Raw genomic sequence first — 10,773 nt, forward strand, 5'->3', positions numbered from 1 at the left:
TAAAAATTCATTAATGATATTCCATGACGAATACAAAAAATAAATAAAAAATAATAGCTATAGATTGCAGAGTGTGATACTAAGAAAAAATGATAATTTGAAATTTAAGATTGTATATATGATATATAAATGATGATAATACAAAAAGACAATAAATGCATTACAACAACAAACCCCATTATTATTCTAACCCAACAACAAACTTACAAACCACATTGCTATTTATTATTTTAAAGGCTATTTGTAACAACAAAGTTGTAAACCCATTACTATTCTAATTGTAATTGAAAAGTTGCAAGCAAAAAATATAATTGCAACAACTTGCAATTTACAATAATAGTAGGTGTTAGGAGTATTCTAGTCCTTAAGTGGGTAGACAACAAAACATCTTTCAAGACTTGAAATTTCCTAACTACAAAGTTATGGATAAATATTTTAGTTCTAGAGTATCCTGACACGTGATGATAGCAACAAACTTCTTATGAACAAGAAATTAGCATGGGCTATTGTATTCATTTTCTAATTAAATGACACATTTGAATTTTTTTACAGATGAGGATATTTTCAAGTTATGCCCATCTAGCAAGTCAATGTCCTTGTATACCTAGCTTTAGTTGAAGACTTCTTATAAAATATTGCATCAACTTATGGTAATCTAAAGAGATGTGGCATAAAAAACACCACAAAAATTACTAGGATTGTTCTGCATGACTAGAGTGAAGGTATTTGAGTTTGTTTCATTGTTGAGACCTACATAAAAATTATCTTAATTCTTATTATGCATTATCTTTCCATTGTACCTTTTTATATAGGTAGGAATGTGCTTAATTATGCATTAAGACATTGATTATGTTTATGGATATACCTATAAGTATTTAAGAAAGATACCATATTTACATCGCCCCTACATAGAATGAGGGGGAACACCTAGAGTTTGCAATCGTGTCAACTTTAGGAAAATATTTTGATTTGAATTAGATTTATAGAGTGTGTTATCACTGAAAATTCTGTTGTCAAAAATTTTTAGCCTAGCTTAAAGACAGGGTGTTTTCGCAGCGCATGAATTCTTTTTTAGCAGTTTCGCAGCGCTACCTGTTTAGGTGGTTTCGTAGCGTGCTACGAAATTGGGGATTTGTTCGAGTTTTCAGTGGAGGCCCAAATCCTAGCATGCCTATTGTACAGAGTTTTGTTTCCCTCCAGAAATGCAGATGAGAGCAGTGACAGTGTTTTCAAGGAAGAAGTGCATTAAGCTCGTTTGTAGCAGCATAGATTTGCTCAGTGCTCTCCCTGAGACTAATACCTTGAAGATCCTTTCCTGGGACAATCGCTTTTCTCAAGTCAATGAAGTCCTTCTGATCCCAACTCAGGTTAATTATGTTGGAAAAGTAGCAAATATATATGAAGCTGGTTATCGACTAAGTGGTGGTGCATATATCATCTCCAAGTACATTGGGAATTCATGGTTGTGGGATCATGTTCGTGTCAGTGATGAGTTTTTGACAAATGAAATGTATTTGCATTTAAGTATGCGCCTCATGTTCTAATCTTTGTGTATTGACCGAATACAAGGAACCAAACGAGATGTTGAGATTTGATAAACATTACCAGCTGTTCGTGAATTAGTTCCTCCACCGACAGAGAACATAGACACCTGGTTGATATTTGTTTTTCTTTGCCAGAAAAGGGGTTCGGCGTCGTTAATTTCATATAGGATTAGGATGACTCCCGATTGCAAACATTTCGGCTTTAGCAGCGGCTGCCATTGGATTGGTTTTACATCTCCATGGTGCTACAGTAAATTACAGTTGAAAGGCAAGAGCGTCAGAGCGAAGACAACAATGGCTCACGGGCTTCGTGCAGAGCGAGTGGAAGGAGAAGGCAGTTCTGAAGCCTTTCTGAGCAAAGTTTCATACACACCTCCCTCTTGGGCGACAGAGCTTCATCCGATTCCGTCCCATTTCTATTCTCTCGGACATCTCCCTATACCAATTCATCGATGGAATTTTCCGGGCTTACCATCAAACATTGAAGTCTGGATAAAGCGTGATGACTTATCAGGTATGCAACTTAGTGGGAACAAGGTGCGGAAGCTAGAATTTTTAATGGCTGATGCAAAGGCGCAAGGTGCAGATTGTGTTGTCACAATAGGAGGCATTCAAAGTAACCACTGTCGTGCTACTGCAGTGGCAGCTCGATATTTGAATCTTGACCGCTATCTCATATTACGAACTACCAAGGCACAAGTCGATGAAGATCCTGGCTTGACTGGAAATCTTCTTGTGGAGCGGATGGTTGGTGCGAACATAGAGCTTGTGTCCAAGGAGGAGTATGCACAAATTGGCAGTATCGCTCTTGTCTTACTTGTGAGAAATGAAGAAGCACCGTTAGCGCTGGGAAGGAGCGAAACATTGATTGTGAATTTTTGTGCCCTGTTTGTTCCATAAAGTGTGATCTATTTCCTTTTTGGAAGGAAAGATTAGAAAATGCATCTGACACAGAATCCAGAGATACTCTGCAGAAACATCTCAAATCTGCAATCATTGTCGTGATGGTACAGAGAGAAAAAGGTTAAAGGCCTTGCACTGCAAGGTTCTAAAAACACATGAATCATTAGAGCAAAGCAAATGCTCTGATTTGCGGCAGTTGCTGGTTTCTATTTTAGAAGATAAGATGACACAGAAGATGTCAAAGAGTATTAATGGCTTCTTAGAAAAAGAGCTACCGATTAAGGAAATTGAGTTGGTTGAGGGACTACAGTTTGTTAAGGTCATTCAGGAGGATGAGACAGAGATAAAAAATATAAAAAGGGCATCGATTTTGTGTGCTTCAGTTCTCAATAATTATGTTAGGCTTAAGCTTGAGGTGATCTTTGATGAGGAAAGGAAGGTAACCCACTCTAACCTTATGAAGGATACAGAGAATGTGATTCTAAATCCCAGCATAGCAAAGGTGAAACTGAAGAATGGCAACAACAGCTATTCAATTTTGTGAGGAGTTTAGAGGAAGACTGTGTTTTTTTTAATCACACAGCAGTTTCGTAGCGCGCTACGAAACTGCTGTAGGTGATGTTTTCAATGCAGAATAAACAGTTTGACCGGGAGTGTTAGAAGAGAGACACCTGTACATCAATACAGCCTACAGCTCATCTGGAGACATGGTGTTTGGTAGCAGCGTTCCATACTTTGAGTTATTAAAGAGTTGGGAACATGCTGCTACATTTTCGGAGGATGGTAGGAGACAGGGACCTTAAAAATAGGTGTTTTGATCCTGATGATAAATGATCCATCAGCGCTTACAGGTATCCAAAGTCAGCGTTCCTTGCATCTGTAGCTCAATCATCTTGAGCCTAACCAACAAAAGACAGCTGTCAAAGATCAAGAAAGGAATCAGGCATACGAGGAGATGAAGTTAGAGTTTTAGTGTGATTAGGACTCTTTGTAATTACAGTTCAATATTTTATGTATTTAATGAGTTTGTTTAAAAATAGATAAGGGTAGTTAATGACAGGTCATCGAGCTCCCCTCATGCTGGAGGAGGAGACTCAAAGTAGTTAAGTTTGTTTTCCTATATATAGTGAAAACTCTGATGTAATGAGGGTTGGATGTTTTTGAAAAAACAGAGTTTATATTGGCTTATGTAAAGACTTGTTACAGTAATATAAAAGACTACTTTTTTCTTCTCAGGATTCATACTTTGTTCAGATGCTCAAGATGTATGTGGCTTTGTCTTACCCTTTATGTTTTACAGCTTTATAGATACACAATCACTCTGAATTCACCTAGCTGCTCAGACTTCCTGTGTGTATTTATGAGTTGAGGTTCATTTGAGAAATGTTTTGAGTGTTTAAACATTACATGCCCTGACTTCCATGAATGAGTAGTTTTATGGTTTACTGAAATGGTGTTTGACTCCATGAGCCCAATGGAAGAAATCTTATGTTGTCTGTCCAACCAGCATGTTTATTAAGTTTTCATTTCAAGAGTTAGCCCTCTTAGTGTTAATCATAATCAATAGTTTGTTTGAGAGAGCCCTCTCAGGCTAGGGAGGCTAATCCTTAGTCAAGAGTCTGGTCTGAAATAGTTACATAGAGTCTAACTGATTAGCAGCCATCAGTACATGATTTTGTGATAACAGAGTGGAGACTACTTTGATAGACAAATTGCATTCCATGATTGATACTTCACACTTTCAAAGGATTCCTAATTGTTGTAACACACCCAACCCCCTAATGTGCATTAAGGTTGTGGGGTATAATTAAACTCGACCTTATAGGTTTATTATGAAGATGGGGTTATCAAAATCCATACTTTCCCATGACACCTCAAATCTTATTTCTAATACCACCATCATCTTTTGATCATTGATAGATTTCTAACAATATAAATTTCATCTCTATATAAGCTCCATGCACAAAGTTATGCCCATTTGAAAAACTCACCCTTTGAGGCCACATCAACATTCTACAAGCCACATGGCTAACACATGGCAACCCTTGGACATGCGTTGCTTCCATGTTGGTCCAAATCCTCGGGTTGCCTGTCATATCAGAGGCCCACCATATTCATATTTTCCATAAAAGTGCCTTGTCCAAATCCCTATGGGTTTTGGTGCCTTGATATGTTGATATAGACAATATGTCGATATATTTGTGGTCACAACCTTTGATATGTTGATAGGCTAGTGGCTAGTTGAGCATGCCACCTCATATCTCTGACATCTAATCATATCCCACCACGTGGCGAAATTTGATGTGCCTGACATGTGGCATTAACAACGTGCACACCAAGATATCGGGACATGGGATATTTTCCAAGGCATAACCCTCAAAAAGTCCTAATAATTAGATACTCTGGTGTTATCTGTTGACATGCCGAGTTAACATGGATTTTTCCATCAAGAGTTGGTCTATCTACCATAATTGGTCTATCTACTAGACAACCCCCAAAGGAATTTCTGTGAATTCTTATGGGGCTCAGTATTCTAATAAACCTCCTTTCGACTAGCTCACAATAATGGATCTCATTGCCCTATGTGACCAGGGACTAAGGCTAAGACTTCTAAAATCCATATTTCATAAAGTAAACCTAGTTCTACTCAATTAATCCCAATAGTTTCGATTTGTTCGTCCCCTTCCAAAGCTAAACAATTCTCTACCTTTAACCAAGCAAGCTTCAAACTTCCTCATCTCTATCACTTACACAGAGAAGTTGCATGTCTCTTTACCTCCAACAACCTACAAATCCTTAAGGTCCTACCAACATATAAGTCTCACTTCACCAGTATAGTGTACATAATGATTCATCATGATAGCATTCTGGAAACAATAAATGACTATAGCCATTACAACCAAAGTTAATTTCTTAATTAAGGAACATACAACACATAATAATCACATATAATAGAATCAACAAGCTTTATTACATACACCATTCCTATTCATAAAAGGAATGCATATCAAAATTCAAGCATAGTGAACATTAAAGTCATATCACTTCTCATACATATTCAATAAGGCATTACAAAAAATTTTAGCCTATCATTGCACACACACAAAATGAATTCCAGCATAGTATTTAAACATGAAGCATTTAGCAACATTTGCATTTAATTTACAAGGAATAAATACACTTATCCATTACACTTGAATTTGTTGGAAACTAAAGAAGGTACAACCACTCTCCACCCAACCATAGACATAGCTACACTATATGTTTCTTGAAACTAGCCACCCCCAAGATAGATATAATATGTGAATGCTACTTAACTTAAGAAATTTCAACAAAGGGTTAATTCAACGTGTTGAGTATGAAGGCCATTCTCCCGCATTTGCAAGAAATAAGGATGCTACCTCTCAAAACATTGAGTATGGGATAATCAAACAACAAAATATGACCATTAAAGGCCCACATAGCATAGAAGGAAATCCCTTAATTTCTTCCTACAGTCCCTCAACTATTCTCTTTTTCTTCGATGCTTCATGTGCATGAAATTAACCTAATAGTCAAGTTACTCTCAATCTCCCCAACTAAATATGAGGGAATCCTAACTAGTTTCAACAACTAACACAATTCAAGCATGGAATTTGTGGTCCAACTTCCATAAATAGGCTTTCTACTCACATGCTCAGGATGGGTTCACAAGTTGCTACCACTCTATGTCACGCTATGGATTCACAAGAATTCATGTCTACAGTCACCCGTAATCTGCCCAATGTTTAACCTCCAATTGGTTCCACACACTTCTCTTGTATTTGATAACTACAATAGCCATTACCCCCTAATGAGAATTGCCTCACTTATGAGACGTTCAGGATCTCTCCTTGGTTGCAGAGTTAACCGAGTCCGACTAAATGGTACAAATCCCATGCTTGGAGAAGTCTAGTGCTTCCTTCCCCACCTCTCTCATAATTGTTTGGTGATTAGGTAGTTCAAATTGAACATCAAGGGTCAAAAACAATATTTTCAAGGAAGACAGGAAACTTCTCAATCCCCCTTGCATACTTCCTTGAGCAAGCCATCCTGACAAATATTGGGATCCATATAGGTTGGTCCTCTCCTTCAACTGTAACATTTTATAATTAAATCTAATAGAATGTCTACATCAAATAGTTTTGGCATGATATCTATGTTGGTCCTCTGTTATGAATATAATTCATATAAATATAAATATAATAATAATAAATAAATAACTAATGGTTAGTTAGTTAGTAATGAAGGGGCATGTCTTAGAGACATGACCATTCATGAAAGGGAACTTGCCTAGGGTATATAAGCAGACCTTCATTCTCATTCATAATAATCTCATATCTCATATCAATTCAATATACAATATTTAATATACATTACTTGTCCTACAATGGATGTTTACATCTTCAAAAAAATTTGAAGCTTACTCTGCTGCCTATATGAACATTGTTCGTTACATTGGTATCAGAGCCACATTGGAAAATCCTAACCTTTGGTCATCAACTTGTTGTCGCAACTAAAGTGTTTCACTACACAAGTTGGAGTTTCTCTATTTATGGTAAGGCCCTTGGCCACTTTAAAAAAAAAAAGTTTAAAAAGAAAAGGAATTGGAAACAAATTTATAAAAGAAAACAGTTAAAAATAAAATAAAATAATAATAATAAGGCCTTTGGCCATTGACATCTCAATGATTCTAGTAAAAAAAAATGTCCAATGTAAATTTTGAGGGAGAACATTCATATATATATATATATATATATATATATATATATATATATATAAATTTTCTACATTATTGATAAAAAGTGCATGATAAATTCAAAAGGGAATCTTTTCAAATATCTTTAAAACTATACATAAGGGAAGGAAGAGTAGATAAGATTATCTTGATTCTTCATTAAGTGGTTTACAAGATCATGGTTTCAGTAACCCATGGTAATTTCCCATGGTATTTTCAAGGTAAAAGAAGAACAAAAGAAATACAAAATCTATTTATGTGAATGGTAAGTTTTACTTTTTACGTGAAGAAAATTAACCGAGTTAAAGGCACATAAGTGGACATATATTTTATATTATACCCGAAAGAGGTGAATAACCATGTTTCACTAGGGCTGTAACTTCAAAAAAAAGAAAAGAAAATTGTAAATATATATAGAAAAAAGAGAAGTTTAAAAAAATTATAAAAAAAAAGAAGAGAGTTCAAGAAAAAACAATTGTTCAGAATATATATGTATATATGAAATTACTAAAGAAGGCTATCAAGTCAAGAAAAATGGAGCCTAATTCGAAAATAATGAAGGAAGTAGTCAAGATGAGTCCCACACAACAATAATTATTTTGGACTAAATGTCCAAGTTGTCTAGACGAAATTGGATATACATATATTCAAAAAAAGTGCAATTTACGTTGTCTAAGGTGTGGAAGGTTAATTAGTATAGAAGAACATCAAGCCAATGAGAAGATGCAAATAAAATGATTAGATGAATAAATCACAAAACTTCAACAAAAGAACGAAGCATCAAAGAAGAAATATAAAGATCTCGAAGATCAGTTTCATGAAAAATCAATAGAAAGCAACAAAGAAATTTGGTGTCTAAGGGACTACAATGAGAAATTACTTTCACAGATAAAAAAGTCAAAGGTTAAGAAACAAAGACTAAAACAAGAAGAGGAAAGTTCTGATAAGGAACTAAAGGAGAATCTATCAGAAAAAGAAAAAGAAAGTTTGTGCCTAAAAACCCTTAATAAAAAATTATTAAAGCAAACAAAAAATTTAAAAGATAAAGAGAAAGATACTAAGAAAAAGTCAACGATTCAGAAAATGACGAACTTTCACATCTAAGGAATCATAAACCAAGCTTAACTTACGCAAATAAAGAAGCTTAAAAGTGACAAAATATCACTAAATGACAAGTTAGAACAACTTCCAGAAGTAGTGTCGAAGTCTCCCGTCGTTTCAGTCCAAGTTAAAGATAAAGAAACAAATACTGATCCAGTCAAAATCATAACTCAAGAAGAGGATAAACCTACTGAAGTGAAGACACATGCATAAATTTCAGTTCAAACGATGGGCATTACAAATTATGATTTGATAGCCAACTCAACAACAACAACGCTTGAAGGAAATTAGGAAACAACCACTAACATGATAAGGGAAAGTCCACCGAGAAGAACTATTTATCAACATCTGAATCACAAGAGACAACTTTCCAATCAATCTATGTACCAATATCACTCAGAACATAAATGAAAAATTTGTGTTCCCAAGAATACTGAAGTTTGCATAATCAAGTCCTATGATAACTATTCATCACAAATTTCCAGAGATCAAAAGATTTCATAGAAGATTAATCTAGGATGGTCTGATCTGCTCTCAGTACAACAATTTTTGTCTATCACTCAGAGCATCGTATCATCTTGTATCAACGAAGATGAAAATTCAAAGACGACAAGATATTCTCAGTAAGATTTGAGGACAAAGCTTCTTGAAAAGAGAGGAAATGTTATCAATATAATTCATATAAAAATAATAAATATAATAATAATAATAATTAACAATTAATTAACTAATAGTTATTTAGTTAGTAATGAAGAGGCATGTCTTAGAGACATGACCATTCATGAAAGGGAATCTGCCTAGGGTATATAAGCAAGCCCTCATTCTCATTTGTAATCATCTCATATCTCATATCAATTCAATATATAATATTTAATATACATTACTTCTCCTACGATGGATGTTTACGTCTTCGAAGTATTTTGAAGCTTAATCCACTATGTATGTGAACATTGTTCATTACACCCTCCAACATTATCATCCTTTAATTAAATTTACAAAACTTGGGGATTAGAAAAGGGGTACCTCTATTGTCTTCATAATATTGATACCCAACTTGGAGAGGTTAGAAACTCCTTACCTTCTATTTAAAGTAAATTGCATAAGATAGATTTGTAAGTTGAAATTGTTATATTCTTAATTGCACTCTTCTTATGAGTAGAGAGTAGTGTAAAGTAACATCTTGTAATTGTTAGTCGGATCAAGATATAATGGAAGAAGTTGGTGATGCCTTTGATGCAATGGCAATGAATATGAGAAAAAATATTGCAACTAAATCTCAAATGACTCATAATCAAAGTGATAATTTCTATCATTGCAAAAGGTATCCTGAATACACATGAAGCCAAATTAGAGAAAAATAGAGGAAAAAAACTAGGAAAGTGCTTCTAAATTTTTTAGATGAAGTCGAAAACAATGATTGTGATTTTTCACTTGACTATAAAATACAATTTATTGCTCCATAGAGATAAGATGAATTAGATAAAGAAAATGATGATGAGAAGTTCAATGACATAAAAAATGATGAAGGTAAAGCAATGGTAGGGGTTCAATTGGATGCCTAAAAAAATGCTTAAAGATATAGCTAGATGACTCAACTACAATTGATGTATGTGATTTTCTTGAAATTCTTTTTTAATTGGAAGGAATGTTGGTTCTAGTTGTTTTCTAAGCTACGCAACTCCTAACTACAAACAATGCTAGGATGGCTTATTGTATTGCATTATTTGTAGAATAATTGTTGCAAAATTAACATGGGTAACGCTGAGTATCAAAATGGAAAATTGAATTAGACTATAATTTGAGTTGTGTAGTTTGGGTGTAAGGTTCACTATTATAGTCGCAGAAATTATTAAAAACGAACTAAAGATAGCGTTTGTGGTTATACCTTTGTGGAAATTTTCAATTGAATAGGATTTTCAATGATATGATTGCATGTCATGTATTGTGAACAATTTCAATTGAGAATAATGAACACGGCCAATTGAATACATAATACATTATGAAATCAAGAAAAATATGAATCATATAATCAACAACAAATATAGAGGTGTCGAAGTAAGGATATATTTTACTCTCTTTATTTTACCATATGTTAAAAAATGAGTAGTTTTTATTACAAGAAATATAACATGTAGGTTTTAAAAAATGTTGGTTATTGTAGTCCATATCTATAAAAAAAAATTGGCTAGTGAAAAATGGATACTATCCTTGAACAAATTACTTAGTTTGAAGTAGATTCTTATTGGACGACAGATGATGTTTTGAGATTCTTAGAGTGTGCCCATTGATGCATAGAGCTACTTCTATGGTTGTATTGTGAACCAATAATCATCATACAATTTAAATGAACAAATCTTTCTCTCTCTCTCTCTCTCACACACACACACACACACACAAGTATGACTAGTATGAGTTAGTGTCAAGTAATTGAAATGATATGATAAGTTACATAGATATTTGGATGTGAGG

The 10,773-nt window shown here is 34.3% G+C and overlaps 1 pseudogene; it reads left to right on the forward strand.

Annotated features, from left to right (window-relative positions):
• Positions 1 to 1,202: 1,202 nt before the first annotated feature.
• Positions 1,203 to 2,444, forward strand: LOC149216737 (bifunctional D-cysteine desulfhydrase/1-aminocyclopropane-1-carboxylate deaminase, mitochondrial pseudogene; annotated as a pseudogene).
• Positions 2,445 to 10,773: the final 8,329 nt, after the last annotated feature.

This window comes from Pinus tabuliformis, chromosome 1_1 (genome assembly GCF_031772625.1).
Source record: "Pinus tabuliformis cultivar Carrire ecotype Pingquan chromosome 1_1, CPIR1, whole genome shotgun sequence".
NCBI classification, from domain to species: domain Eukaryota; kingdom Viridiplantae; phylum Streptophyta; class Pinopsida; order Pinales; family Pinaceae; genus Pinus; species Pinus tabuliformis.